General features: G+C 43.8%; 1 protein-coding gene and 1 long non-coding RNA gene across 5 annotated transcripts in view; one reads left to right on the top strand and one right to left on the bottom strand.

Annotated features, from left to right (window-relative positions):
- Positions 1-24,163, top strand: part of SLC35F4 (solute carrier family 35 member F4) — a 116,405-nt gene that overhangs the window by 15,903 nt on the left and 76,339 nt on the right. The gene's annotated exons all lie outside the window — the stretch shown is intronic.
- LOC137475119 (uncharacterized) lies at positions 11,813-16,608 on the bottom strand. Of its 3 annotated transcripts, none has more exons than XR_010999699.1 (4): positions 16,515-16,608; positions 14,537-14,646; positions 14,279-14,442; positions 11,813-12,349 (listed from the first exon to the last, which is right to left on the bottom strand). It is a non-coding gene; the product is annotated as an uncharacterized lncRNA (long non-coding RNA). The 3 variants fall into 3 exon arrangements; XR_010999698.1 differs by lacking the exon at positions 11,813-12,349 and adding an exon at positions 13,668-13,822; XR_010999697.1 differs by lacking the exon at positions 11,813-12,349 and having other exon boundaries at positions 13,668-14,442.

Below are 24,163 nucleotides of genomic sequence, written 5' to 3'. Positions count from 1 at the left end.
CTGAATAATGATTTGTCCCTCCAGTGAAGTTACATGGTGAAAAGTGGCAGAACCTGACTTGGTTCTTTGATATTTTTGCCATCAATGCAGGTTCCAGAGCCAGGAGTTTTGACTGTCTACAGTGTTTGGGATTTGGCCACTTTTACAAAGATTGGTGCTCATTGGTGAGCTCTGTGGTTTGAGCAGTGATCATCTGGTAAGCAGATTGCAGAGCTGGCAGAGGTGTGGAGAAATAACTTGTGTCTTAGTGGGCAGGGTCTCCTGGATCGTTCTCAGTCTAATCCATCCTGAAAACATCTGTGCTGGAGATTGTCCACCTTCCAAGCATTCTGTTCCAGTGTTTCATTCATTGTGGTTTCCTCATGACTAAATCTTTCTTGCTCTAGTTCAGACCCAGTTCTTGTTCGAGTACCTTGTGACTGGTCTGCTCCTCTGCAGCAATATGCTATGATCTCAGAACCTTTTTTCTTGTTTTCCTTCATCTTGACTAAATAAACCAAATTCTTTCACTCATAATGTGTAGTCATTCTTTCTGGAAACTTGCCTCTTGTCTTTATCTTCTGAAGTCTATGCAGTAGCCATCACCTTACTTAAAATTTGATTCCTCAGATTGGACCCAGGTCTTCCTTCACTTGAGATCTCACCTCTGCAGCCTTGCAGAGGAGAATTACTTCATATCCTCGACTGTTCATCTCATTTCTGTGTCTGAATTTTTGGCAACTGTGTAAAAGGTGATGTGGCTTCAGCTTGGGGTTTCCTCTAAACTCCCAGTCCTCTTTTAGGAAACTGCAGTTGTTCCCTGAACTCTGTACAGCTGATTTTCCACTTATGTGGGAATAACCTTTCACCTTTGCAAATAATTCTTTATCCAGGTGATTTCTCCATGTTGTTAAAATCATTCCAGTTCTTTCTTTAATGTACTTGGAGCCTTCTTTAATATAACTTTAAGTATAATGATTAAGCTCCCTGTTATGGAAATAACAAATCTAAAAGGATCCTCACTTAAAATCCTTTTGCCTGATGGGGACCCACTGATGGCAAGCCCAGGGTTGGCTCTTGAGCGCTTTTCCTCCTGGTTAAATAGTTTCCCTGTCCTGTCCTGCTGGGCAGTGTCAGGAGCTGTCCTGGTGTCAAGATCTGTGATGTCTCCTGTCCTTCACTATTCACCAACCTGTTATTCTGTCATGGAAAGAAGGGACATCACTCTGATGGGATTTAGTCTCAAGGAAGCTCTGAGTGGCATTTTCCTTGTTTCCTTTTCATGTATCCTGTTTGATTATTTGGTCTGGTATTTTGATGGGAACAGAGGACATGTCTTGCTGGTCACATCTGACTGCTCCTATTTATTTTCTATTCAAGTTTGTATTTTTTCCACTCTTTCTCAATTTCTTTTTCCAACCTAGCATTGTCAAAGATATTTTGGCAACCTGCTGTAGCGGAAGGTGTCCCTGTCCATGGTGGGAGGCTGGAACAACATGGTCTTTCAGGTCCCTTCCACACCACTTCTTTGTTTCTGTGAAGCTCCCTGTAACATTTTTAAGCTAAGTTTAAAAATTCCATTGTTTTCCCAAAACTGAGACTGCTGCTTTTTATACTGGACCAAATTGTCGATGTGAATTGCATCCTGGAGCTCCAGACAGGCCTTGGTTTGGTGCCACCTCATTACTCTTCTGGATTTACTGCTCCACAGAACAGTGGCTGCAGAGGCTCATTAAAGATCCAATATTTCATTGCTCCATTAAGAATTAAAAACATATATGTTAAGATAAAGTTGTGCTTTTCCCTTTCGTTTATGAGGAGATCAAGGCAAGAGCTGGGCAGATAATGAGACAAAATTTTTGGCCAAGTTATCAGTGACTTTGAAATGATCTTTGCAACTTTGTTATCTTTCTTCCCAGCATTTTGCCAGCGCTTGGGAAGTGAAGTCATGTCAGCATATTGCTCACAGATGGTGACATTGTTAGATGCGGTATATGGCAAGCAAAGGCTCAGGTACCGTTTGGAGTTAGATTTAAATGTGTTGTAAACACTACCCCGACCTTGGCACAGGTTGAGAAATTCACCTACACAACAAATTACAGGAGACAAAAGGAAACAGGAAGGAGAGGCTGTTTAAATACCAGGAGAAATGTATTTAATGGTCCTGATAAAGAAGTACTGGGTAGTATTGCAAGTGTTCAGGAGATGGTTTGAGGTTGTCCAATCCAGGCCACCTTGCCTACTCCCTTTTGTAGCCTTGGGGATTCAAGAATTCCATTAAACAGCAGATTGGCCCACCAGCCAAACATCTCCCACTTGCATCACTGCATGAAAATGCTGCTGAGTTGGACCAAGAGCTGCAGCTGTGTCCATGGGAGGTCTGACTGGTGAAGGGGCTGGAATTCAAAACTAACACCCAGCCCATGGCTGAAAATTCTGAATGATCTGTGATTAGGCTGTAAATTACAAGAACAGGGAGCAGTGACTCCTGGGGTTAGGTTAGATCAGGCTGATGGCAGACCTACCTAGAAATGGTATCTAGGAGGAAGTGTCTCCCTGTGGCCACCCAGGGAAAGGACCCAACAAGCTGAACTCTTCATCCTTTGCCACATTCCAAGCCATTCCAGCTGGATAGGCCATCATCACATTCCTTTCTGAAATTCATGAGGATTATTTTTTAAGCTCATAATCATCGATGTGTCTCTTGTTAATGTGACTCACTAATATTTTAAGTATTTTTCCCCCACCCCAGTTCTTCCCCCACCAGTAACTGAAGTGCTGCATTCTTGGTGGCCTAACTTTGGTTTAAGCTTCCAAATCCTTGCACAACTCAAAGGGGGATCAGGACTCCTCTGTGCCCCAGTCTCATTTTGCATGGTGTGGAGAAGCTGCCTCAAATAAGCTGCCTGCTGACTTCTGTCTTCCCTAGAACCATCTTTTCTTTTTTTTTTTTTTTTCTTTTAATTGAGTCCCAAAGCTTGAGTTTTGCACGTTGGTGACAAACCCTTTGTGACTTTGGTGTCTTGGGAGATGGAGAAGAAGCTGATGAAAAGCAGACTCTTGCTGTCTGCTGCATGGTTTAGAGAGAGGCTCTGATTCTGGCAGAGTTGTCTGTGGGTTGGATATTCAGCTGTTAGTCGGGTTCTAGAGCTGGATTTCTGACTCAGGCAAAACCACTGAAAGAAATGGGAGTGCAGAAGTAGCCCTTGGTCTGTTTTTCCCCCTCTGCTGCATTTTGTCTTGTTTAAATCTGCTTGCACTTACCGGTGCCTAAAGTGAGTTAATTTTGATCTTGGCCTGTACTTATTTGCAAGTACTCATCCATCAGCCTGTGTTTGTTTCTTTTGCCCTGTTCAATGGCCATTTCTGCACATCTAACTTGCAGACCAGAAAGACTCAAGCTGGGAGAGCAGATCACTTGGGTGTGCTCAGGTTTTGTCTCCTGCTTTGTGGAGTGTGTTGAGTTCTTTGTAGCAAAGCAAACAGCTGACTAATAACTTTAAATGTTATATACAATTTCAAAGTGATTGCAGCACTGTTAATTTAGTGATCACAGGAAGACAGGACTGTTGTGTGAAATTAGAGAGGATTGAATCTTTGTTATTTTCTTTTATCTGAGAAAGCAGGAAAGCCTGTTCTATTAGTTTTTTTTCTAGAGCAGCAATATGTTCTTATCTTAAACATGCCATGTAACATAAATAATTAACCACAAAGATTAAAAATAGAAATAAATATAGGTTAGTAATCTTGTGTCTAAATGAATCCTCTCTCCATTAAAAAAAATACAGCGTTACACCAGTGTATACCTTCTGTGAGATCAAAATTAGATCACTGAATATTTAGGTGCTCTGTCTGTGTTTGACAATTCTCATGTCTCAGTGCTTTCAGAAGACTGCTGGAGTCTATTTATAGCACAGATTTTGAGCATCTGACACATAAGCTCCTGTGGACAGTCAAGTTAGTTTTTAGATGCAGAATACACAGAGTTTGCTCAAGTTGAAAATGCTTTTTTTTAATATTTCCTTATTAAACTGTCACCTTCTCCTCCAGGCTGGGAAATGTGGCCATTTGTGAGTTTGGGATCAGTCTGAAGTAGCTGCTTATGAATAACTCCTTTACAGCATAGGAATTTATTTCAGGTTCACACTGATGTAACTGGGAGCAGAGCCTTGGGATACACAAACACTTCAGAAACAGAGATGACTTTTAGAGTGCTTTGTGGTAACTTGGAGTTTAAATTGGCTTTGAACAAAAATATAATCTGCTATCTGTGCAGGACAAGGCAGAATGGTTTTAAACTAAGGCAGGAAAGATTGGGATTAGATTTTAGGAAGAAATTCTTCACTCAGAGAGTGCTGGGGTCCTGGCACAGGTTGCCCACAGAAGCTGTGGCTGCCCCATCCCTGGAAGTGTTCCAGGCCAGGTTGGATGGGGCTTGGAGCAACCTGGGATAGTGGAAGGTGTCCCTGCCCATGACAGGGGGACTGGAGCAAGATAATCTTTAAAGTTCCTTCCAAACCCAAACCATTCTGTGAATTCTTGAATTCTTGAGAACTTGCAGATTAATCTCCTGGGGTGGCTAGTAGGAGAAATGAAATGTATTCTGCATTCTTCCAGCTCTGTGGAATCTTCTTTAATGATTTTACTCCTCATTAATCTGACACACATTAAAGAAAACATGATAAATATCTAAATAAAAGCAAGCTCTACATTTTCTCCTCGATGAGATTTCCCTGCTTGTCTGTCTGATCTAATTCATGCAGGTCTAATGCATCCAGATTTCCAAGTGTGTCTGCTTGGAAAACATGTGGGAAAAGAAGTTTTGATAACTCCTGGAATGAGCCTCCTAGCTATCACTGAACCTCTGAGGTTTTTCTGAATTTTCATGAGGACAGCTCTACCTTGGAACCACTTCTCAAGCAATTATCTTCTCTGGCAGTTTGGCTCCAGATGTCTCCTTCACATCTGAGCTTTGTGATGTGCCAAGATGAGCAAAGTAAAAGTTTAAAATGCCTTTGGTGTAAGCTCTGCTCAACCTTTACCACTTTTGGTGCTCACCTGCACCAGTGAAAAAGAATCCTGCCTGGACTGGAATTTTCCTAGCAAGCTCTGAAGAACTCCCAGACCTGCTGGGTTCTGCTGCCACCAGTGCCATGCTTAGATTCCAGTGATGTTTGATCCAGGGAGCTCTTACCTGGTCAGGATTCCTTGTCTGGGTTTGTCTGGCAGCTGGATCAGCTGGGTCTGTGTCAGTGTTCCTAAAGCCTTGTGACTGATAGATGTTTTTAAGGCCAGAAGGGACAATTAAGGTTAATCTGACCTCCTTTTATTTTTGTATTGCCTTATATACTAATTCCCATTATTACAAAGTCTAACATTTGCTAGATAAACCAAGACACACATTGTAATATAATTTTAATGCAAATGTATTAAAACCATGGTACAGCAGTCAGTTTTTCTTGAAGCCATGAGAAATCCCTGGAGAATCTCTGGTTGTAGTTGGACTCAGTCTCTGCATCTTAGTGAGGGAACATGAAATTTTAAGCCTGAAGCTTGCTGTGAACTTGGACACCATGCTTAGCTCCCAGCCTCCCATGCTTGGACAGAAATTGCTCAGTTCCTGCTCTGGGGAAAGTCATTGCAAGCTCAAAGTGAATATTAACAGATAGCAATCAATGGGAAAGGGAGGACAATTATTTTTTGTCGTATGATTAAATGCAAACTGTCTCCTAGAGTCCAGGCTTGTTCTAGCACCTCATCCTTGGTGTGTTCCTGAAGTCAAGCAGATAACTTGCCCATAACTCACCTTCTTTTAGCACTTACTTTTGACCACAGTTATGTGATTTAGTTGAGACTCTATCTCTGAAATAAGTTTTGATTTCATATTCTAAATATAAAAAGGTACCAGCCTTCATGAGAAATTCTGGTTATCTTTGCACTGTAATTAATGAATAACAATGGCAATTATTGGAGATCTTTCTCTTGGTTTTATCCAGTGAAAACCCACAGATTTTAATGGAATTGTTGGGGCTTTGTTCTGGTGCAATTGAGAGAACCTGGCTCATGTGTTGCCTGTTTCTTCCTAAACACATCTTGTGTTTCAGTCAATGCATCTCGTCCCAGAGCACAAAATCATTAAATGAGAAACTTAAAATCCTGCAAGACAATGCAGGTTGGCTAATTTTAATTTTTTAACTTAATTGACCTTGACCAATGTAAGTTTTTTTCTGTTATCCTTGTTTACTTCAGCTTTTCTTGCCCTAAATCCTCTCCAGTGTTTGTAGGAGGGATGCTTGTGGATACTCATGAGGTGTGGGCCCTCAGCTAAAGTTGGAATGGTGATGGATGTCTGGCCATGGGAATGGAAAATCTCTGTCCGTTGGGGTTCATACTAAAGTCTGATCACAGTGAATTAAAAAAGCAATAAAACCACACCAAAGATGAGATGTTTTGAAGTTTTTCTTTGACTGTTCTGCCTTTGATCAATCTAAATCCAGCCTTGTAAGAGTATTTCATCATACATTTTTATCTGTTTTGCATACTGCATTTCACATCCATCCAGGATAAGAATAATGCAAGGATAACTGCAAGAATCCAGCTGTTTGTTTGTAGTAGAAATAATTCTTTGATATTGAATTAATTAGTTCTTAATGCAGATCAGAATGATTTATATAAACACTTGGAAAGAAAGGACAGAGTGATGACAAAAAAATTACCTGGTTATGAAAGAATTGAAAAAACAAGACAAAAAGTTCTTTATAATTTTGCAACACAACAAGGTTTTTTCCCAGCAAATATGAATTGTTTAGAAGTGTTATAAAGAGAACTGCATTTACTTCATGCTGTCTGATTAGAAGTTTTGGCCTTTCACATATTTCAGCTTGGTATGTTTGCCAAGCACTCTTATTACTTCAATCAATTTAAATTTGCAAGACTGATGATCCTGACAGAATCCATTGGCACATCATGTGATCCTGGAAGCTAAAAATACCATTCTCTATGGGGCTTGCTTATTTCATGCTTCAAAGCTTAAGAAATGTTTGTTTTAGGAGAGGAGAAAAAAAAAAAAAAGAAGTTTGCACTTTTTGCAGTACTAGTAACTTCTTGAAGGAAAAATATCCAATGCTTTTCATGGAATGGTGCTTTTTTCAGGGAACTGTGGGGATGTTTTGTTGTTGCAGCAGTGAGCTGAGAGTTGTTTCCTGGAAATGCCTGGAGATTCCAGTTGGAGACTGGGAGACAATGTCTGGATACAGAAAACATCCCCTCTGTTGGGATGTGAGAGGGTGAGAGTAGCAAGGAGGATGGGGCACGCTCCCAAACCTGCCTTCAGCAGGGGTAGGAACAGGAGCAGCTCTCGTGTCTGTTTTCCGCAGTCCATGCTGCCAAGCCTCACATCTTCATTAACAAAATGATGCTTCCCTGCCCCAGATGTGATGGCTAAGAGAGAGATACAAGAATTGCACTGAGTCTGCCCTGAACTGTGACTTTTTCATTTTAGAGAGGGTGGTTTAGAGTCTCTGTGGGTCCATCCAGGTGTTTGCTTTGGCCTGTTTTGGGCTGATCTGGCTCCACCATTCACTGTGTGTGTGTGCAAGCCAATACTAGTGGGATGCTTGAATTCTGTCTGTCGAAATCTCTTTAAATTGCCTGTAAATCTCTGAATTGTCCTCCTGTGCATGATACAAAATGCTGCTGAGAGCTTTCAAACCTCTCCTCTGTCTCCTAGCAGTCACTCAGAGCTGAGGAACCTGAAGAAACTCAGTGCTCTGTGGGCTTGCTCTGGTTGTTGCATTGGCTTTAACCTTTGCAGCAGCTACAAGCTGCAATTACATCTCCTGAGAACCCCGAAGTTGTTGCTCAACTGGAGGTGAAAATAACAGTGCACCCCTACAGCTGATTTAAAAGGGTGGAAAAGGTCAATGCCCTTGTCCTTCAAGCTGCTGCTTGGGAGGCTTGTTTGGGGAATTTTTGGGTATTTTCTGTTGAAGCAGGCTGTCCCTGGGAATGGCAGAAACTCCATCCTTGGCATTCACGGTTCAGCTGGATAAAGCCATGGCTGACCTGATCTGGTGCTGGCCTTGGTACCGCTTTGAGGAAGAGGTTGGTGGGAAGGGAGGAAATGTTTCCAACATTTCTACTCCCTTATTGCAGAACAGCTGCTTTTTATCCATGCCTGATTAATGAGCAGTGTTTAATTAATGCCCGTCACTCTGTGAGTTTCCAACAATATTTCTGCTGTTGAGAGACAGTGTTATTGTGTTGTGATGTTTTTTCTTTTCTAATTTTCACCTGCTTCTCTCCACACAGGGAGTTGGGCAGCAGGGCAGGAGAGATGTTACTTTATCCTGGAATATATTCTGGTACTAAACATATTCTATATGTTACTTCAGATCTTGGAATATATTCTGGTACTTTATCCAGAATATATTCCAGGATCTGAAGCACTTTTTCCTCTGTTCATCCTTCAGATTCAGAGAGCTGAGCTTGATTCTTCATGCTTGGAATATTTTCATTACTTGTGTCATTCCTTATTCCACAAGTATTTGTACCCTGTCCTGAGATGAGAGGTTTGAGCTAGGATGAGCTGTAATCATTCAGTTTTGGAGAATTTGGGCTCTCATAACAAACCATAACAAACTTCTTGTAGCTTTTGATGGGCATTTCCATTTTGTCATTCCGGGCTGTTTTGTGACACTCAAGTGTTAACTTCTGATAGAGCTGACAGAACTTAAAGCTGCTGTGATAAAGCTGAGAAAGCTGGAGGTAAATTCTGATGCAAATATCTGGAAGAGTTCTTAGAGAATTGCCTTGTATAGTGAAGCATTTGACTCAGCATTGTCCTGGCAGGGACTTCAATTATTTGCAAGTGGTAAGAGTTTTCTAATGGGATGAACAAACACTCAAAGGAAGAGCTAAACAAAAATTTGCAGTTAGGGCAACAGCAGGTTCTCAGTCCTGGTCTCTTTGCTTTCAGAGGATTTTCTGTGCAAACAGCATCTCAGGGTTGCTGCAAAATCTGGGGATCGTTTGCTTTTTGTATGTAAATGTGTTCTCATCCTCCAAACAGCATGAGAAGGAAAAAAGAAATTTTCTTAGATGGCCTGGGGAAAATCTTCCTTGAAAAGTCTAATAAGGATCAAATGAGTGGAAATAAGATTTGATTAGCTCCAGAAAGGGCAGTTTCATAGGACAAATCCTTGGCTTTTCTTTTTTTTTTTTTTTTCTCCCTTGAACTACTTAGTCATCAGGCAAGGGTAAGATTCCTTTCATCTGCTGGAGGCAGGAGACAAACAAACTGATGTACTGAGCAGCACACTGTCATCCTTTCTTCCATATCCATCTCTTTGCTGTGGAACAAAAGTTAAAACCTCGTAACATTCGTTCAGGTCTGGCCCGTGCCGACGAAGAATCCCGCCACAAGAGGTGCAAAGGGTGCCAATTAAATCAAATGTTCAGCCTCCAGTGGAGCTTATTGACTCTCCATCTAAATATAAACACTTGTCAAATCTGTACTTTGGAGCTAAATATAAACCTGAGCTTGCTCAAGAGACCGTGTCCACTGCTCCCGTTGGAAGCGTGCAAGCTGGAGTGAGGAGAAGGAGCCTGTGTAATCTCCAGGGGTGGAGCAGGAATGTGCTGTGTGTGGGTGGATAATTCAAAGCTTGTTGCCCTGGTTTTTGAAAGTGTTAAGTTTTCTTTTATAGTTTTTTTGAGAGCTTTAAAGTTCTCATAAAACTTCTTTAGCCTTCTGATAATGTTTACGTATTTGAGAGTCAGAGTTCCCACACAGTTTCATGTATAAATAGAATAGTTCACATATTTCTCTGTAGGTGGAGAGAAATGATTGATTTATCTTTGGACCAGTGTGGTTGGAGAGGTGGCAATTCCATCCTCCAATCCACAGTCACCTTTAGAAATCTATAAATACCAGATGTTTGAATAAAACTGAGTCTTTTTCTCTTTTAAACTTACCAAGCTTCTGTGTACTCATTTCGTGTCCAGTAGCGACAAAGGCTGACATTACTAAGCTGTCCAGTTCCAAGGAGTCTAGGATAACCTAGAAAAAAGGGTTTTAGGTCAGCTGAATAAGGAACGAGGAGTGCTGGCATTAGAGGTGTGTGTGGTGCTGTGTTATTTTTTGTTTGTTGTTCTGAAGTGCATTTGGTACCGTTGATAATGATCTGTCCCTGAAATTCTGTGTAGGATGAAATGGGACAAAGACAAGTGGATGGATTTTTAACTCCTTTTGCCCAGCTTTTTTTTTTTACAGAGCTTTGGCTTAGTTTATCAGTAAAGGGAGCTTTTCCTGTCTCTCTGGAGTCTGTTATTAGGTTTGCAAAGAGTCTTTGATGGTGAAAGGAAGTATTGAGTGAAAGTAAACCATTCCTAATCCCAGCAGCAGAGCCTGCTCCTTCCTCGATAACCCAGACACAGCAACTGACTCAGAGAACCTGATGGAAATTCATGGGCTCAAATAACATTCTGGCAATTTGAAGCAGACCAAGTTAATCTTAAATTTACTTTGTCCCCTAAAAGATCAGCTTGGTGAGACATGCCCTTCAGGGATAAGTTCCTCTAATCATAAATAAAACATGCACTTTCCAAGGAAGAAAAGGGAAGGAAACAGAACTGAAAGATTCAGCAGTAAATTAAGACTATTACTTTGCTTTACTGTGGTGCTTTTCTTAATAGTGCTGCTGTCAATTTTGGTTGATGCAGGTAAAGGTTCTGTTTTGATCTCTCCTCAGTCCCTTGAATTTTGCTTTATACCAGCACGAAATGATTTAGGGTGTATTAAGTAGATTTATTTCAGCTCCTAGTATTTAATTACGCTTTTGAAAGAAAGAAAAATTTGGATCAGATTGTCTGCTAGTTACAGTAAGTTCTCTTCGATCTATTACTGCAGCTGCTGAATTTCTGGCTCTCAAACATCTTTATTATAGAGCAAAAAAATATGTGAGGCAGGAATCAATGCCTTACATAATCAATCCAGCTTCTGCAGTGAACTTCTTATGCTTTGGCTGGAATGTTAACAGAGTGTTTGTTTATCAAAGATGAGGTTTTTCTGTCTTTAGGAAGATTCTTTAACTGCTGGAGCAGATAATCTTCTGTAGGCTGTAGAAGAGATACTGAGGTCAGCACAAAGCACTGTGATTTGCTCTGGCTGGTAAAAAACAGGCACATTTTCTAGAAAAAGCACATTTGGAGAAGCTGTTCTTGTCCTGTGATTAAATGAAATAAAAGATGGTATAAAAGCATTGCTTTGCTTTACCTTTTAGTGGGAACTTTGTGGTTCTCTTCAGAAGGAGATGACTTGGCTGTGCAGTAACACATGTTGATCCAAGAAGACTTCTTCCATCGAGTTTGGTTTGGTGTTGGACATTGGAAAAATGGGAAGAAGAATCTGAGCAGCACTGAGCAGTGGTGACAAACACGCCCTCGTGTCCTGGCATTTATTTCAGGGACCATTTTCTCACTGCTTTCCTCGGACCTGCTGTGCTGTTCTGTTGGATAGCAATAGCACAGGTTGAAAACAATTTCGCCTTGCTCCATTCCATGGACTTCAGCAGATTTTTCCTATCAATGCCAGCAGAGAATTGCTCCCAGGATCTCGGTCCTCAGGCTGTGTAGGCACTCCAGTTGATGGGAGCTTCCCAGTCTCTGCATCCCATTCTATGGGCCTTGCATTTCCTAGGAAACAGAGAGCAGTACCAAGCCTTTTGTGGAACTGCATGTCTAAATCAGCAATGCCTGGTGAATTGGATTGCTTAATGGAATAAGCACTGCTATAATCCTAAGTAATCACCAATATGCTGGTGTCTCAGGGGAGGAAGAAAAAAAGAACCCATGAAATCATTTTTATTGAAACAGTAACGAAGTAGATTGCCTGGTGTGTGCATCGTTGGATTTGTCACATTGGGTTGGAGCAGAAGCCATTATTTGTTCAGTGCTGAACTGTTTCATTTTAAGCAACAGCAAAATTATATCCATGTTTGATTACTTGGAGCTGTAGTAATGGGGCAGGTGAGAGCACAATCCTCCTTTTACTCTAAGAAGGGTATTTTTTCTCGTACTTTAGTTCTCTGTCTTGTTGACACAACACCACAACACAATAATCCAGGGTCTTCATGGAACATTTAGTAATTTTGATCCTCAGATAATTCCACTAAATGTATTGCTGAAGCATGGCTAATTTTGCAGAGGGTACCAGTGTTTCCCAGGGATGTATTCAGCACGCTTTGCTCTGCTCCTGCTGCTCTAAAGTGTGATTTGTAGCTTCCTGCTTTTAATTGGTAATAAACCAGATGTACGTCCCATTTTGCTTGGGATCACTTATGTTGTATGATGAAGGGCCCAATGCTTTTGCCTGTGGAGCGTGAGATATGCTGGTTTTCATGGACTGAAGGGTTCTGGTGCACTCCAAAATTTCTGAGGTGACTTCTGGACCATTCCATGCTCAGGAGACGTTCTTGTGTCCTGCAGACCTGATGCTCTTCTGGACCAGCTCAGTCTCTGATAAAATTTCTTGCAGTGGTTACTCAAGTCCAGGTCTGTTCTTGGGGTTTTTATACAGCAAATCAGAGCATCTCAACTTGAGGCCAACACCAACTTTTTAGCCCTTCCCAACCCCTCGATTGAGGAGGAAGGAGCACAGGGGCCAGCACCTTGCATAATTCAAGAAGAAAGAAGTGTCAGAGATTCCAGATATGTCTGCCCTCCAGGCAGGAGGAGCAGCTAAAGGTGCAGACTGATGAATGCTCTTGCACCCCAACTTGGCACTTGTTGAGTCTCATTTATCCCCTTTGAGTAAGGCAGGGCAGTGTCCAGCTCTGCAGAGTGAAATCAGAGAATCAGCTTGGAATGGTTTGGTTTGGAAAGGACCTTAAAGCCCATCTCCTTCCACCCCCCTGTCATAGGCAGGGACACCTCCCACGATCCCAGATTGCTCAAAGCCCCATCCAGCCTGGCCTTGGACACTTCCAGGGATGGTGCAGCCACTGCCAAGGATGAAGGAGATGTACTCAAATGATTCTCTGTGAAAGTTCCCTGCCAGCAAACCAGTGCACCCTTCACCTCTGACAGTTCTGGATGTTGTGGGATAGTTTCGCCCAAATAGCAGAGTTCTACCTGGGGAGGAGGAGGCAGGGGGGGTTGGCATCTGTCCATGCTTCTTATTTATCTAAGTACCTGGAGTCAGCCCAAGGGGATTTAGAAACGGTTGTGCTCCTGGTAGGCTTCTTCTTCCTACATCACCTAAATGCTTCAGAGTTCTTCAGCTGATCTTGAGAATGAAATACTTCAGTTTCAGGTTTTGGGTATATGGTTGTGTTTGGAAAACTCATCAGACACAGGATTACAGCTCCTGTTGTTGTTTGGATTGGCAATCTTAACTCAAAGTCGCTCTGTTTTCCTTGTGCCTGGTCCCATAGTGAATGTGAGGGTACCGTGAACTTTGCTGTGAAACTCAGGAACGTGTTTTAGATGAGCTGCTTGTAGTGGTCACACCCTGCTTTTAGGTGGCAAAAATGTTAAAATTTGACCTCTTCTTTCAGCCTTAATTTATAGATGTGCAATCTCAATTTGCCTGGATGTGTTTTCCTTTTTTTTTTTTTTTTTTTGCCTGCATGTCCATATAAGACACAAGGTCTAAGCCAAGTTCCAATTATTCTTACCTTTTATTTTTTTTTTGTGTTTTTATTGGTAACATTTCCTTAGTGCAAGAGCAATCAGAAGCTGGCTCCACTTGCTTGTGATCCATCACTGTTTGAAGGCACTGGTTTGCTGCTGGAAGGCGTCCATGCTGTTGACTGTGTGCTACAACTTTCCCTCCTTTCCCAGCCTGTATCAGACATGCATTTTATCAATATGTCCTGGGCAGCAAGCAGTGCAGTGTGAAGGGCAGCCAGCTGAGGCAGGGCAGATCTCTGATGGGAGCAGTGGATTTATCACATAAACCACAGCTGGGAATTTTCCAGCTGACAGATGCCAGGAGATGGTGGCAGTTTATAGGAGGAGTGGCATTCCTGTGGGAATGCTCCATCTGAACTGACAAATGAGGAACACCTTCCAGTCAAAGAAGAAATTCTGACCAAAGGGAATAACCAGTACCACGGTGCTAGGGCTGTGCTGCTGGAGCTGAAGACTTGTCATTTTTAGGAATTTAGGATATCAGGGTGGGTGAAATCCACCACGAGAGCAGGTAAGTGTTGAAATGGGGATCGCTGGAGTTGAGGAGACTCCATCTTTGGAGACATTAAAGACTCAACTGGGTGAAGTCCTGGGCTAACAGACCTACCTGTGAAGTGGGGCCCTGGCCTGAGCAGGTGGGACAAGCACATGGAGGTCCTCTCCAGCCTCAGTTACTCTGTCATTGCCACACTCCATCACCTGGGCAGCTTGGAGGGCCCAGAGGGGAAGGCCAGAGCCTCATGATAAAGTTGTGATGCTCTGAGACATTCTCTGAGTTAAAAGGAATAAATTTGATGCTCCTACTGGGCCTGAAATTGTGAGAAATCTTTCCAATAACTGTTTTGTTGTGGGAAAGCACAGTGACCTGGAGGGGATGGAGTGTCCCTCCCAGCCTGGCAGCCTTTGGCAAGGCTTGTCTTCAGCAAATGCTGCAGTCTGTTTCTGGTTCAGCACGTGAGAATCACATCCCAGCTGCTGCAGAGTAAAATTTAAGCACTTTGGGCCAGTCACTTAGCATCAATTTCTGTGTTCTGTCAAGGTCACTCCAATGCCTTTTGCTGAGAGGAGATGGAAGATGTTCTTTGTGGCTGAACCAAGTATGGGATATGTCTTACACCAAGAGAGGGTAAACTGACACCAGCCACATTTCTGTGCATGTTTTGGTTATTTCGCATACGTGGGAGCAGAATACATTGACAGCAGTGATTACTGCTTCCACACATCAGTAGTGTTCCCTAAAATCCATGGAGCTGATTCACTTGCTTAGAGGACTCTTCGTTTCAGAGCCATAAAGGCTCAGAGGGATGTCTGAGTGCTCCTGCCTTTATGGCATGAGGCACAAGGTGGGCAGTAGGCACAGCCACTCCTTCTTGCATCATCCCTTCTCCAGGTTTGCAGCTGTTCTGGTGAAAACAGCGTGGCTGTCCTCCAGAGAGGCCGTGTTGGACACCAGACCATCCATCACAGCACAGCCTGGCAGCTCCTGAGGCTGCACGGTTGTGAAAATCCATGGGCAGGAGAACAAGCTGTTCCACTTCAGGTCTCTGAAGTGGGCTTGTGATGTTGGCACAAAAGCCAGCTCTGTCCTGGAAACAATCTGCTGCTTCTCAGCAAGGGGAGGTGCCAGAGCTGCCTTCTGCCACAGGGATGTTCAGGACAGCTGTTCCTTGTCTGCCCTGAGCAGTGGTTGATCCAGGTGGCCTTTCTGACCAGGAGGCTCTATCCCTTTTCCTGCTGGTGGGCCCTGCTTGCAGCATTGAATAGTTTTGGTTTTCTGTCTGAGGGCTTTCCTCTATAGTGTTGTTTGCCTTTACATCATTTCCCCTCACTGCCACGTTTGGGGTAGAGTCAGGAGAAGCTTTTTCCCTGCTTGCCTTACAGTCGATGCTGGTACTGTGAGGAGCCCAGGGGATGCTGAGAAAAACAAGACAGGATATAAAAATCCTGCACCTTTATGTAACATATCCCTCTTTCCCATTCTGAGAGGAGATCACTGGTGTGCCTGATCTGAGGGGGAGAGGTTATCCATGTTCTCAGCAGTGCTTTCTCCTCTTTTCCTTTACTCTGTATTTCCAGCACGTTCCCCATGGGGGTGATGCCAACTTGTCGTGTGTCGTTCAGCACCATTTTACTGCCTCACATAACATGCAAACCCCACAGATAAATTAATGTCAGCAGGAAGCAAAACCAGCTGATGCTTTTGTTTGGAAACTGCTATTTCTTTCCTTTAACCACCCAGACTTTGAATTCTGAAATACTGTCCCTCTCCTAGGAGCTGTAAGACAGCTCTGGGTTTCCTAGGCTCTGCCTCTTTGAGGTACAGCACTCAGAGGGTGATGTGTTCATGTAAAAGGGTATCTCACCTCTGGTTTGCTGTGACTGATTTATGGTTGACTTTGCAAGCCAAGTTCTACATGGGTTATAAAGGCATGCAGTGGATAATTCATGGGGAAAGCAGCCTTTTGGAGCAGGTTAGAAATAAATGTCTTACAAATGGTAATGGCAGTTCCTACCTCAGCTGTAAAACCAGTGCCATAATTTAGAGGTATTAAAATTAAATAGGCTTATAAAGAGGCATCTCTGTAGCACAGACCTTGCTTGCAGCTGCAGCAAGCAATGAAGGGTCTTTGTGGAGCCTTTGGCTCTGCTCTGGAGCTGAATTCACTGGGCACACACGTTGACTATGAAGGAATACACACATCTCTCAGGCTGATCTCAGTTGAAATCTGTGCTGTGTCAGAGAAGTTCCTTTAGAATAAAAATGTGCTCTTTGATTTTGTGAGTAATTTGGTGAAAAGGGCACAGACCAACAGACCAAAGAAGAAATTGTAGCAGTAGCATACCTTACAAATCAGTTTGTGGAGATGTGGAGTGGCTTTATGGCTCAGAGCAGGGCAAGGCAGCTCTCTGAATCGTTGTCAAGTTGCTGGAATAAAGTATCTACTTATGTGGGCAAAATAGCTCATTGTAATGCTTGAATAGACTGTTATTTAAAGGCCCGTGAGTCTCATTCTATATAGAGCAACATTTCAAGGGGTAAAAAGACTAAATTTATATTGGTATTTTATTAAAATTTATGCTGGCACAGCAGCACTGGAGCTCCAGTGGAAGCTGAGCTGGCTCTTTCATTCAAAGTCACTGTTCTGCCTGCTTTATAACTTAGTGAAAAATTACCTGTAGAGATGAGGTTTCTCATCCTGATCTCAGCCCACCAGGGTGTTTGGTCTTTTAAGTGCTTCATAGCCACTCTCTGCTGCTGTGGATGTTTAAATGATGGGGCTGGAGAAGGTGCTTTCCTGGTGAGGCTTTCTCTATATTTAGGGCTTGATGCTTTATTATCTTACTTAATTATTTCTATGCTCTTACAGAGGCTGGGGACATGACTTCAGTGCTTCCAGTGGAAAAGCAGGGGAGCTCCTCAGCCTCTGTCCCACCTGGGAAGGGGCAGGGAGGCACAAGGACAAAGAAAAGGATTTGTCTCCCCTGCACAAGCCAGCCAGCAGGAAAGCCCAAGGGCAGTTTGTCCAATTTTGTGCCCTGGCCCACACTCCTTCCTCAGTTAATTAGCTCCAGTTTGTATTCATGGGAAAGGCTGAAGTCATCTCTGTCATCTCTTGGCTCCAAAGCTGTCACTTGGCCTCTTGCCTTTGTGCTGGTGTCCCCTGCGACGTGGACGGCTCACACCAGAACAGGAGGGAGCCCTTTTTACACTCATCCCACGTTGCTGAGGAAAAGGAAAAATGATGCTATAACCCTCTCTGTACCTGGAAATAAAGCTGAGCTCCATTTGCTTCCATACAATGCAGTTGGGATTGCATTGCATCTGTTGTGCATCCTCATTCCTGCAGCCTCTCTGCTCAGGGGTTCGTGTCTGTTGGATTTATGGCTGTAAAGGCCTCACTGAGGAACTGTTGTTAAAGTATTTTGGACAGACTGGAAGGAAATATCAGGCAATTTGGGGATTTTTTTAAAGGGTATGGTTTGTTCTCCTTCAAAATTTATTTCCATTTTTCCTTATTCTCATGTGTTTGGACGAACTGAGCGCTGTGCCCGTTCCCTGAGTTGTTTTTGTTATAAATGCTGGGATAATTTGTCCATGCAGCCTTGGCCCAGGTGATGTCAGACTTGGCTCAGTGAGGTGACCTTGGAGACAGGAGCCACCTGTCTTCACTGCTCTTTTGATGTTGGAGCCTGGCAAATTCCTGCTACGGATGGCTGGCTGTGAATCCCTATTGAAATTCTGGTTCAGGGCTGCTTTGAAAAGCCTGCAGGAAGTGTTCATGTTTGGAAGAGCTGTAGCCTGAACCCACCACCTGACTTCTGGTTCCAGAGCAAAGTCATTCCACAGGGTCTGGTAGAGGTGGCCCTCACAGATGTTAATACTCCAGGAGGATTTGCTTTCCCATCCCATGACTTCCCTGTGTGGTTTCATCCTACTGGACACCAAAGTCACCTCTGAAGTCCTTGTCTTGTATATTCCTCACTAGATAGTTGCAACCTGCCTGCCTGAAGTCCCTCTTGTAGTTTAATCCATACCAATCCTCCTCTGCTTTGAATCTTGGAGTCACCTTTCTGGGGTCAGTCACATGTGGCTGATTTGGCTTCACCTCAGGAATGTGGGATGTGGATGAGCAATGCTCAAATCTGAAGTGCCCCAGGATTCTCAAGGATGATGTGCATTCCATCAGAGGAGTGAAGCAGCTGCTGGTCAGTGGTGGATAGGAAGCAAGAGTTGTGTGAAAATACCTTGGAAGTTCTTGAAAGATGAAGGCAGGAAAAGCAATGATTCAGTTCTGCCTTTCTTTGAGAGCTAGAATGTAGGTGTCCTCATTTTTTTTTTAGCTTGTGACTTTGTCATCCAGGATATGGCCAAAAAGAGAGACTAAAATGAGCAACTTGTTCTCTTTTTTCCCTTCCACCATTGATGAACATATTAGCAAGGACTGTGACCTGAGACTAGAAAACATCTGGCTTCTTTCACTTGTTCTGTCCTTGCTTCTTGGTAGGCAGAGGGAGGGTGTCCTGCAGGGTGCTTTTATGATGCTGATGCTCAGGTGAGTCCCCCTGGCAGGGCTGGTGTGCTGTGCTCCCAGCACTCCTGATCCCATGTTCTTGTCTGTTTTGCTCAGCATTGTCCCGCTCTGCAGTGGTTTTTGTGATTTGGTTAAGAATGTGTCAAGGTGGTTACATTTGGATTCTCTGTCTTTTCTCTGTTCATGCAAAGTCTCCCTTAGCTTCTCCCAGAACTGTGGGCTCTGTTCCCTTCCCACCTCTATTATTTAGGGCTTGGTACAGCAAAGCTCTTAAGCCCATAGTTTATTCTGAGCCTGCAGATGATTTCACTGAGAGCAGATTTTGGGTCTCTGTTCCAGCTTTTGTTGTGGTTATTTCAATGACAATCAGCCGAGATAAGACAGGGAGAACGGCAAGACAGGGAGAACGGCAGACATGAGCTTGAGGCTTTTTAATTGCTCTCATCTCTGCAGCGAAGAAACCAGTGCAAAGATCCTGTGAAGTGATGCAAATACAGAGCAGATGCTGCAGCTGGGCTGGGCTGGTTCCAGATCTGTGTCTTGATGAGAAATATGCTCCTTGGATCTCATTGGCATTGGGGGGAAGGGGTGGGGGAAAGGTTGGGGGGGATGCTGGTGGTTCCACAGAGGGACAGTGTCTCTGCTGCTGACGGGCCCAAAAGAGGCACTGCCAGAGAGCAGCTCCTTCTGTCAGTGCCCAGCTGCAGCTGAGATGCTCATGAAGCACCTGGCTTCACCCAAGGTCTGTCTGATTTGATGACTAAGCCATTACAAAGTATGTGGCAGAGAAATGCTGAGGAATTTTCTGCTTTGGAAGGGAATATTGTTGCTTGGTTGATTTGAAAGCCCATTTATGGCATCAGGTCAAAGGCAGTTGCTTCTGCTGCTTCCCAATTAGAAGACTTATTTATTGATGGATGACTGAGGTGAGGAAGTGAAAATTCTTGATGTATTTTTCCTCCTGGAAGAGCTAGCTTGCTATCACAGTGGTCATTTCTCTTCTCCTCTGATGAGGTCCTTGTTTATCTCAGGAATGCCATGGCACTGCTGATCATTGTGGCTGTTTCACTGCTGTGGACGTACCATCTATCAAAACAGGCCTCTGCTCCTTCAGTGACTCATTTTTCTTTTGGAATGTTCTGAGGATGTGCCGTGGAGCAAGTTCTCTCTGTCTGATACTACAGATGAGGAACTGCACTAAACTTCTCTTCTTCCTTTTCCATGTCTCCTCCTCACAGACACATCCCATAAGGTTAACTGGGTGTATCTGTGCACCAAAAAATTTTCTGAGTACCCCACATCAGCCATGTGGTGGAAATGCTGTGGAGGGAAGCATCAGGCTCATTTTTTTGGCATCAGTGTCCAGGAGTATCAAGAGGTTCAGGAGTTCAGGGTTTTTAAGTCCTGGTAAGTCGACGCTGAGGAACATGTGAGCTTTCAAAAATGTGAAAGAAAGACAGGACAAATTGTTCTCTGGGACTGTTGTGGATAGGGCAAGAGGTATTTTGCCTCAAACTGATAAAAGGGAGTTTGGCTTCTTATAAGGAGATAGTTTCCCATGACTTGGTAGGGAAAAACATGTGAAGCCGTGGGACTGACCGAGGAGGAGCCGGTGGGGTACCCAGTGCTGGTGGCTGTGTGAACAGGATGGCTCCTGCTTTATGGGACGGCAGAGAGGGAAGGGACTGTCGTGCTGCATGTGGCAGCAGCCAGGCCAGGCTCTGCAGTGCCCATGCTTGATGATGAGGCGTTGAGAGGCTCTTGGATGGCAGAGGGTGGAATGGGCAGTGCTGTCTCCAGGTAAATTCTAATGGATTTGGTACGCAGGGTGCTCAGAGAGACCCTGAACTCAACATCTGGGCGTATAGGAATAGTTTGCATTGTGAGAAGGTTCTTGTGGAAAAGAACCCAAAATTAGAACTCCTGAGATGACTTTTGCTGCATTATCAGTCTGTGGCACTGAAACACTGTGAGTCAGGCTGCAGGAACTGAGCTTTTGTGCTCCCACTTCACCCCGCGCAGACTCTGGGTGCGTTGTGCTGATTTAACTCCCTGAAATGCAGAAAAAAAAAAACACAGAAAGAGGGGGTGGGGGGAAAGCACCACAAATATTCTCTGCATCTTTTTCAGCTTTCCAAACTTGCAATTTTAAACACCATGAGCTGTGTGGGGAGTCGAGTTTGGGTGACTGGAGGCAAAACCAGGATTGCTGCGGAAGTAAGAGCAGGAGCAGGAAAAACCCAAGGAAGGTTTTTAAATGGATTTTGGTTCTGTGTCACTTTTTTTTTTTGGCGGGGGCATGGAGAGACCTTTCCCAGTAATAGGCACATAGCAAAATTCACCTCTAACTGTGTAAGTCAAGGGAGTCTCACAAGCACCTTGGAGCAGAATCTCAGCCTTCTAGAAACATAAAAGTTGTAAAGTTTTAATAAGAGTGCTGGCAGCAGTGTGGGGAGCAGGATTTACCTTCCTGCCCTTAAGGAGAACCATTAGGTGAGGGTGGGAGGTGTGATTCATCCTGGAGCTGGTGACCATAAATTCTTTGGAAACAGCAGAGCTGCTGGGCAGGCAGGAGGGAGGGATGTGTCTCTTTGCTGCACTCAGCCTGGGATGGTGCCATCATCATCTCAACCTCTCTACAGCCAGGGTTTGATGGCAAAAAAAAAAAAAAGAGTTAAAATACTAAAGAAGCCCCTTGAGCATCTGGGGGAAGGGTCTGGGGTTGAGCTCTTTGTTAATGGAAATGTGCCAGTAGCTGTTCTGTGCACACTTTCCCCTTCCTCTCGTTCAGGTAAGATCACACTGCCCCATCTTTGCTGTGCATTTTTGGCACTCGTGTGCTTGCACCCTGCCAGGCAAAGGATTTCAGTGGCTGACTAACAAGACAAAGCTGCCAGCCTCAGCAAATGACCTCAGTTCTTAATCTTCTTTCCTGAAAATACCAGGTTGCTGTAGGAAATGTTACAGGGAAAATGCATCTGAGAAACTGCACCATGTTCTCAGTAGATCCTGACTTCAGATGCATGAAAAATGTAAGAATTTCTCCCCTTGCTGTATTTTAGCATGATTTCTTGGGAGGCAGTTGATATTGTGTTGGTGAGGGTCTGTTTTTTCTTAGCAACTTTTGAACCCCATTGCTCCATTTGAAGCAAATGATACAGATCTTGGGGTTATTTGAATTCACAAAATATTAAAATTGGAATAGCAATTAATTACTAGTATTAAGATCCTATAAATTCCATTACAATACAGACTAATTTCCATGTCATTACTAATTCTGTTATTTAGTACTGAAATTCAGAGAAATGATGCAGGAAGCCAGTGTGGAGTGGGAAATCCTGAAGAGCCAGGCTTTGCTGCCTCTGCTGTTCTGGATTTGATTATTTCCATGTGAGACAGAGCCAGGGGGACTCCAGCATGTCCAGAAGTGACTGGAAGTCAAAAGACAAAAAGAAAGAAATCATGGAAGGTTTTTAAATAGATTTTGATTTTGTGTCACTTTTTTTTTTTTGGTGCACCAGAATTTTTCTTCCTCTTACATTCAAATGAGGCCATATCCACTTATTTCTTAGATTCTGCCAAAACTGAAAGAAAAGTAGTTTTTCATGCAATTCCACATGTGCATCTTGCTGCATGTCCCACATAAGATTTCTGAGCAGTTGTTGATGCTGATTAAAGCAAGTCCCTGGTTTGGTTGACAGCTAAACAGTGAAGACTTGGCCAGACTTTCCTTTGCAGTGGGCCACCCTGGAGCTACAGACAAAACTGCAGACATGGATTTTTGTCTCACATGCCCTGACACCCATCAGGTGCTGGGGTGGAGGCATCTGTCAGACAGACATACACAGACACCCAAACAGCTATCCAGGTGTAGCAAGAAGGTTGGGCAGTAGGGAAAAGGGGTTTTCACCTTTGAAAAGGCTGTGATTAGTTGTGTTGGAGCTGCTGACCAGCTCTGGGCCCTGTGGGGTACTCAAATGGCTGTGGGGCACTGTTCCAAGAGAGTGAGTGGGGGCTTTGAATAGTCACAGCCCATCCTCAGGCAGGAAAATCTTGCAAATCTTGGGAAATCTTTAACAATCTTGCAAATGCAGTGCTGCAGCCCAGCTTGTGCCATATCCAGGTAGAGAGAACTGATGTTACATCAACCTACAGCCTTAGCTCTGTGTCCACAGTGCTTCACTTATCTGCTTCTCCCTCCTGTGATCCTTGCCTAAGAGGGACTTGTGACCGTGGTGATAATTTTATCTCTCTATATATGTCTTCATATTCTGCTCCTTGAAGTGTCTGAAAGCTTCCTCTTTGATGTGATTCTGCTCCCCAGAATACATTATACTTTCCCAAAACAAGTACTGTGCTTGTTATAATTATTGCAGAAGTGCTGAGCATTTTCAAGTGCTTTTCATCATCCCCAAATGTGGAAATAGATGACTTGGCACTTTCTTTTTACTGCCAGCTGCTAAAGAGGCCAGTTCTGGATTAGGAGAACAGAGTGAATCCATTGCAGAGCAATGTCTGTGGTGGTTGCACAAGACTGGATTTGTGTAAGGGCTGTTATTGTGTAGGGCTGGAGGTTGGGGTTTATTTCCTATCTTGTTTTAGACTCTAATGGGATTTTAATCTTTAACTTGGTTTCCAATTTTGCTCAGTTTTCAAGGGCAGGGGCTGGCACAGGGCCTCAAGTGTATGGTGGAAGAAATGGTCTTTGTGCTGTCAGTCACAGAATCACAGACTGGTTTGGGCTGGAAGGGACCTAAAAGTCCATCCAGTCCAACCCCCTCCCACGAGCAGGGACACCTTCCACTATCCCAGGTTGCTCCAAGTCCTGTCCAACCTGTCCTTGAACATTCCAGGGATGTGGCAGCCACAGCTGTTGTGGGCAACCTGTGCCAGGGCCTCACTGGCCTCATTGTACAGAAAATTTCTTCCCTGTATCTAGTGGGAATCAGCTTGGTTTTGGTGTAAAACTTTCCTAATTGTTTGTTGGACCAAGCAAGCCCCACGGTGAGGTGGGACCTGTGTGCTTCGTGCTGTGCTAAGAAAGGGCAGACTTTGTTTGACTGATGCTCTCTTAGTACTCCAAGTCTGTTATCATTCCAAGAATTGCACTTGTTGTCACCTTCATTGTGGAGGGAGTCCCACATTCTTGTAACAGATATTTGCTTATTAATAGTTTTTATACCAGTAGGAACTAGCACTAATAATGATCATGGAGTCACTTATGTTGGAAAATCCCTCCAAGATCATTGAATCCAACCTTTTTCCCAGCACTGCAAAGGCCACCACTGACCCATTCCCCCAAGTGCCACATGCACATGGCTTTGAAATCCCTCCAGGGCTGGTGATGACACCACTGCCTGGGGCAGCCTGTTTCAGTGCCCTTTCAGTGAAGAAATTTTCCCCAATATCCACTCTAACCCACTCCTGGTGAAATGTGAGGTCATGTCCCTGTTCCCTGG

This window comes from Anomalospiza imberbis, chromosome 6 (assembly GCF_031753505.1).
Source record: "Anomalospiza imberbis isolate Cuckoo-Finch-1a 21T00152 chromosome 6, ASM3175350v1, whole genome shotgun sequence".
Lineage (NCBI taxonomy): Eukaryota > Metazoa > Chordata > Aves > Passeriformes > Viduidae > Anomalospiza > Anomalospiza imberbis.
The sequence above is the reverse complement of the archived record's forward strand: the minus strand, read 5'-3'. Positions and strand labels throughout refer to the sequence as shown.